Here is a 6,191-nt window from a genome sequence, read left to right as displayed (position 1 = left end):
CAGTGCTTAAGATGTTACTGATTATTTAGTCTAGAACAGCTTTTGGTCTGGACATTAATTGCGTTGTAAAGACTTTCTGGAGGTTCATTGCACCATTCCCACTTACCGCAAGAGAAAGCTGAGCTGTGGGGGACAGGGGACAAACCCCCACTCAGCCGAGAACAAAGACAAAGGCTGCCGGTCTTTAGGTCCATGCTACATGGCTTATTTAGCAGATTCAGATGCAATTACAGTGAATGCAACACATAAGGGAAACCAAATGTTCAACTTCCCTGGAAATATACTGACTCACTGAAAGTGTGAGGACATCCTACAAGCCCGGTCTAGGATTGCAGCTCTCTGAGATCTTGAAAGTTCTCCACACACACTTCTTGCCATCTGCTCTGCACTCCGTGGAGCACCATTTTGGTTCCATGGCTCAGCCCCGCTTCCTGAACTACACATGGGGGCTGAAGACGTTGACTTAGACCATGCACCTGCCTTCATTCCTTGTTCTCTACCCAGACCCACCCCCCAGCCTTCTCTGATTGCTCTATGTCCCCAGAAGCTGATCCCTGTGGACCAGGAGGCTGTCACCAGGATGGTGGGTTTCTGGTGGTGTCTGGGCAACAGAACACAACAGGAGAACTTGGGAGGTTAGGAGCAGAGAGAATAATACCTCCCTGTTCTTGCAACTTGTCCTAGCAGTAGCTGTGTCACCTGCTATCACAGCTCCCACCAGATGACCTTTCTCCACAGCTCATATCTCACCATCCTCACCTTCCTGTCCACGTGGCCTTAAGGACAATAACAGACTCCTGCTACTGTGGCTCCCGGTGGCTTCACCATATCTGATTCTTTCACTGTAAATGGTTCTTTCATTAAAGTCTCTTTATTTGAACCATCTGGGGTAAACTCGGATACAGTGTTGTTCCCCAAACCTCTCTAGGTCCCTGGCTACACACCCCACAACTTTCTGCAGGAGGAGCCCCACCCGGACATAGTCCGGCTATAGGCCCTGGGGTCCACTCAGGTCACGCCCCCTTGGCATTAATCCCAATTGCTCCTCACCTGTCAGAGAAAGAAACCAGAAAGAGATGTTCTCTTCTTGACCTAAAAAAGGTGAACTCTTGGAAGCTTTAGGTAAGGGGAGCTATCAGTCTTCAACCTCCAACTTAACTGGACTTTGGATCCCATCCCATTGGTTTGGCAGGAAATGTACCTCGTTTAATCTTGGAATGCCACCAACAGGAAAGTGCCATGTTCCTAGGGTCTTGGGTTATGAAATGGGTGGAAGGGGTCTGTGTGTAGGGAGAGGTTCTTAGGCGTTGATTATCTGCCCACTCAGTTTCCACTTGAAGTCCCTTGCCCTTGTCTTTGTTTTCCATTCTTGTAAATTACCATGGATGGAAGTGGAATCTTCCATGAGGTCCCACAGGGTTCTACCCTCCTAGGCGCATCTCTGAAGTCAGGTGGCTGCCTCCTAGGTTGCTATAAGTAGCCTGCTCTGCTTCTCCAGTGCTGGTTGGAGGGAAACTCTCCCACCTCCTAGGTCCCTTTCTCTCCCCTCTCAGTCCAGATAAATCTCTCTCCCCATTTGGGAGAGCTCCTCTCTCCTCCCTGTTGTTTCAAAGGCACTTTGCTTCCACCACAGAATTTCTCTCCCTTTACCTCCTTCACCAGCCTTGAGAAATCCCCCAGGGGCTCAGGGTTGTGGGCAGAAAAGCCAGGAAACCTCTGAGGCTCAGCTCTCTCTGCCCAGGACACATCCGTCCCCTGAAGCAGAGATCCAGAGCCCGCCTCAGCTTGAAGGGGGAGAAGAAAAAAGACACAGGCAGGAGGACAAAATCTTTTCAGCAAAGCACCTCAAGAGATTATCAAGTCCTGTCAAACAGAACCCACAACATCTGGGTGGTCCTGACTCTTGGAAAAAAGCAGTGGGGTAACACGCAGGCTCGGAACGCTGGCTTTAGCAGCCCCAGCATTCGGCTTTCACTGGGGCTGAGTGTCTACATCTTGCCAAGACAGGGATGTGAGAGAAAAAAGAATCACACAATACTTTTAGGTCCCTTCTTTTGAAAACATTTTCAGGCATCTACATAAGTATTTTTCTTAAAAATAACTGGGCCCTCTTTATTGCTGAGCTCGCTATTCTCCTCCTTGGCCACCCACTTCACCACCATCATGGGTGGACCCCACTGACTCCCTCCCGGTGAATGAAGCATGCCTCAACTCCAGGTTCCTGTAACTCCATCAGCTGGGCCTGGGAAGGCTGTCCTCACAACGCTGAAGAGCAACAGTGGCCTGGGCACTGGTTTGAGCTCCTGAATCACGTAGTGGCTATGTGGTACTGAGAAAAAGTTATATCTGACAGCGTAGGACACTGGCGGGCTGTAATAGATCCCTGCCACCTCTGAGAGAGTATGTAAATTTTCATTTTTGATTTGAGTATGCTCTGCCCTGCCAGCTTTCCAAGTGATTTATAGATGGAGAGCTTTTTATTTATTCTCCTTAAGCAAGATTATGTTACGGTTTTCTTGCAGGTGCTGTGGCACTGGGGTGGGGCTGGGGAAGATGGAGCGTTGCTGATAGCCTAGTTAATACACAGGAGTGAAGAATCTGCAGCTTACAGGACACAGCAGAGGGAGAATCATTTACTGTAGACTTTTGACTGCGGTTCCAGAGCATGGTTTGAGCATCTGTGAGGGGCCTCTATCTGGTCCTGTAATTTGAATGAAAGGGGGATCAATTTGCCTTCCCCAGCCCACAGGTCATCAAAAAATCTGTCAAATGGCTTTTCAATGTGCCTGGTGTTCAACAGCTTTGTAGGCTCAGAAATCTGATCTTACCAGCGCTCAGAATTTGAACCCACCCAGAGAGGATAGAGCCATATTTGCACAGTTCAAAAGAGACAGATGTATAAACAAGGACACTACTGAGGAAACTATCGTGGAAAATGTATTCCTCAGTTGACCAGATAGCTCTCCCTGGCATCCTTGGCATTCTATTCCCACAGACAAAAGGGAACAGAACCACCCTGTGAAGGGTACTCAGGGGGCATGAAATCAGAAGAAAGGGTTATTTGGATCTTTCAAGAAGAGTCAGTAGCCAGAGTCCTCTCACCCAGGCCTTGGACAGTTCACAGACAGACACTTGCAACGCTTGCTTCTGTAACTCCTGATTCAATGTTTACATATTTTCTGCTGACTAATCCTTCCCTCCCTACCAATTAACACATTTTATTTAAATCTGTATTAATATCTTAAGTCAAATTTTGCACTGATGCAGAGCCAATCTATCTTACCATCTCTTTATAGATGTTGCATAAGTCTTTCCAATGTCATCCATTTTGAGCTGGTTTTATTTATTGACTCTCAGAGGGAAATCTTACTTCTCTTATGTAAAACACGTACACATTTCATCACTGTCACCCCCAGGAGATACTCACATCTATGGCAGTGTCCTAGGTTGGCATTTCTCTTTTCTCCACCCCAACTCTTCCTTAGGTATTCTACTTCTCCAGTTACATCCACAAGGACACCTGTTTTCATCCCACCCAGGTGCCATCCTCCCCCTTTCCTTGGGACTGTACTCCTTTGTCCACCTCTGCCAAGGAATATTGACAAGAGATGGTCCTGTAGAGACCTGATATCTCAGAGACACAATTCTATCATATTCAGAAAACCTGATCAGGGCACTTGTGAATCCACCAGCCACGGGCTTCGCCACTCACAAGTTGTAATGATTATTAGGTGTTTATTCCATTCTAGACACTGTGCTAAATATTTTACATGCGCTGTTTAATTTAAGACTTACTACTATGCCATGGAAAGGAAATTTTCCAATAGGACCACTGTTGCTCTCCACATTTCAAGACTCAGTGGGACCAATCTGCTTGCCCAAATTCAAACAGTATACAGCATAACAAAGTTCTGACTTGGGTCAGCTTGGCTGCAGGGCTGGAATTGCTCACCACGTGGCAACCACGTCTTTGTACGTGTCCTTCCTGTTCATCCTCAGGCCCTTGTTATGGCCTCAACTAAGTCACCTTAGAACTGGCTTGCTTTTCCTTCACCACTAAAAGGTGAAGTCAGGTCTACTGACATATAACATGTAGATAACATGGGATCTCCAAAGCCCAGAGCAAACATATGAATAACTCACACTGAATATTAAAGATAAAGACTAGAGAGTGGATCAGATATGGAATCTCCCAGCTGCCTTTTGTATGAACTCACGTTAGTAAGAAGATAATGGTGGGAGATGAGTCAGTGATATTGATGCACATGAAAGGATGTTGTTGTGAGCCAGTCGTACACCAGAGTTCCACTGTGCTGTCACATCACCATGGAAACGAGGCAGAATGTAGCCTGATGTTCTAAACGTCACAGGGCAGCAGATGTTTTTCCTTTACTTTCTCTTGGGATTTTAAAGGCCAGTGGCCAATGGAAAATGGGCTGAGGACATGGAACATATACAAACACAGGGATAACCACCACCATCCAAAGTATTGTCAAAAAAGATCATCATCTCAGACAGACATATAATTTAGAGATGGCCTTCAAAGCCCTCTTGGCTTCCTTCAACAAATATCAGAATTGGAAGGAAACTCAAAGAGGAGCTAGGCCACGTATGCATTTTGCTAATGAGATAACTGAGACTCACTGAGGATGGGTGATGCTAAAACATTACATGGCTGAAAGAGCTCTTTCCACAGCACCAGCCATCATTTATTCCTTCAACTAGCATTGGGGGCAACCTCCCATAACTGGGTGTTGGAGATGCAGTGGCAGGAAAGATAGACTTGGTACCTGATATCATGGAGCTTATATCCTGGTGAGACATATGACAAAGACATGGCCCATGAGGAATGATGTAAGAAGAATCTAAAGAGTAGTGAGTGGGCAGGACCACGGTGTGAGGTGAGGTGCAGAGGTAGGCAGGGGACAGATCATGGAGTCCTGTGGCTCTGGTGAGATTAGATACATTTCAAGTGCAGTGGGGAGCCATTCACAGATTTTGTGTATCATTCAGTTTAGACTTGCAGAATGTTACCCTGGAACTCTGCGGAGAATGGATTGGAAGGGCAGCAAAATCAGAAGAAAGAAAAGCAGTTAAAGAGTTACTTCAGCAGTCAAGGCACGAGCTAATGGTGGCTTGGACCATACTAATGATGATAGAGACAGAGAGGCACTTTAGAGGCAGGAGTGAGAGGACTCAGATTACAAGGACTGCAAGAAGCAAAGGAAGAGCCAAAGATGACTCCAGATTCCTGACTCGAGTTGTGGGATCGAAGACTGAGTTGGGAAGATTGAGAGAAGACAGCAATCAGTGAGGGAGTAAATCAAGAGTTCTACTTAAGACCCAAGAGACATCCAAGAGGAGAAGTCACACCAGCAATTGAGCAGGTGATATGGGTGGAATTTATTAGGACAGAAATAGTGTTTAACACTGCCAGGATGGATGGGCTCTCCTACAGATAGTACGGCTAGAGGAGAAACAAAGCCTGCCCTTAAGGAACTCCAATCTTAACAATGCAATGGAAAAAGAAGCTCCAGACAGGACACTGAGAAGGAATGCCAGCAAGGTTCAGTAAGCCAGCTGTGTCCTCACAGAATCTGAGTAGGTGAAGAGCCAAACACACAAGAGAGACTGAGCAGAGAATGGAAAAGTATCTAATAGATTAGACAACGTTGACATTGACAATGTCTGCTGAAATTGACAACCCGTAGCAGGAGTTTCAGAGAAGCTGTGATATTGGAGATGGATTCAAGTGGTTTTAAGGGAGAATGGTAAGGGAGGACATGAGGGTATTGCTTAAAGTGAGAGATCCTAGAACTTGTTTGTTGGATGATACAAGTGATGCGTTGAAAGTGTTGTAGTACTGTACACTAGTGTTGTTGGGCCTACATGTGCAGTCCCTTAATGAGTTGCACTCTCTCCATGGGTGCCCACTTTGCATCTGAAAGACCCAAAGATGAAGGAGCCCGCTTTTCAGGGTTTCCCACTGCACGGTCTATGTGCACAGGAAGCTTCCTTAATCAACACAAGGGAGGTGAGATATCATCTTTTATTTGATGAAATGAGTGGTGTCAAAAAATGGGGGATTGGCTGGAAATACTACACAGAGCCTTCTGCCTGTCATAAACAGAATTTAAGAATCCAGAGCCTAGCGCCTGTGTACAGAATTCCACCCAGCCATGAACCTCAAC

At 46.3% G+C, this 6,191-nt stretch overlaps 1 long non-coding RNA gene across 1 annotated transcript; it reads right to left on the bottom strand.

Moving 5' to 3' along the window:
• Positions 1-2,605: 2,605 nt before the first annotated feature.
• LOC139078093 (uncharacterized) lies at positions 2,606-4,318 on the bottom strand. Its single transcript, XR_011530850.1, has 2 exons — positions 4,218-4,318; positions 2,606-2,701 (listed from the first exon to the last, which is right to left on the bottom strand). It is a non-coding gene; the product is annotated as an uncharacterized lncRNA (long non-coding RNA).
• Between the last annotated feature and the right edge of the window lie 1,873 nt (positions 4,319-6,191).

The sequence above is a fragment of the Equus przewalskii genome, chromosome 21 (assembly GCF_037783145.1).
Source record: "Equus przewalskii isolate Varuska chromosome 21, EquPr2, whole genome shotgun sequence".
NCBI lineage: Eukaryota > Metazoa > Chordata > Mammalia > Perissodactyla > Equidae > Equus > Equus przewalskii.
Note: the sequence above shows the minus strand (reverse complement) of the source record. Positions and strands in the feature narration are given on the sequence as shown.